The sequence below is a fragment of the Priapulus caudatus genome, unplaced genomic scaffold, assembly GCF_000485595.1.
Source record: "Priapulus caudatus unplaced genomic scaffold, Priapulus_caudatus-5.0.1 Scaffold1509, whole genome shotgun sequence".
Taxonomy (NCBI): Eukaryota; Metazoa; Priapulida; class Priapulimorpha; order Priapulimorphida; family Priapulidae; genus Priapulus; species Priapulus caudatus.
The window spans coordinates 62,759-63,414 of NW_014578570.1; positions in this window are offsets into that span (position 1 = coordinate 62,759).

Sequence of the window (656 nt, forward strand, 5' to 3'; positions counted from 1 at the left end):
GAGAGAGGGAGAGAGAAAAAAAAAGAGAGAGAGAGAGAGAGAGAGAACGCTAGTGGTGTGTGTGTTAATCGGCAGAGCAGGGACGTATCTGGGTCAGGTCGGCGGATAAGGCAATTGTCTTATTTCGCCCGCGTCTATAATTGAGTTACGAGGGATGAATAGTTAACTTGCAAAGACGGAGGCAGGCCGCGGTCATGGGGCCCATTGTCAGAAACAAAATTAATCTTAACATTAACTTTTTCTCTTAGACCGTTGACAGAAACGCTGCGAAGTTACGAGAATGAATAATCGTAGCAGATTTTCTCATAACAATACGAAACAAAGTGATGTCGACGGTCTAGGAGAAATTGTTAATGTTAAGCCTAATTTTGCTTCTGACAACGGGCCCATGGTCTCCAGGATACGACCACGTGACGCGGGTGATTCCGTTAACGCATCCGTCTGAAATCACTGACAGGCACCTTCGGCCAATCGGCGCTGTGATAGCGGCATTGCAAAAGATAATGCTTAGCGACGAAGAGTCGAGGAATTAACGATCCCATCAACGTGCGTGCAGGCGTCTATAACCCTCACCTTAGCAACGATGTCCGATGTTTATATACTGTTAACTAAAGAATTTATGTTAACCCTATAATATCTACGTTCTTATATACCTA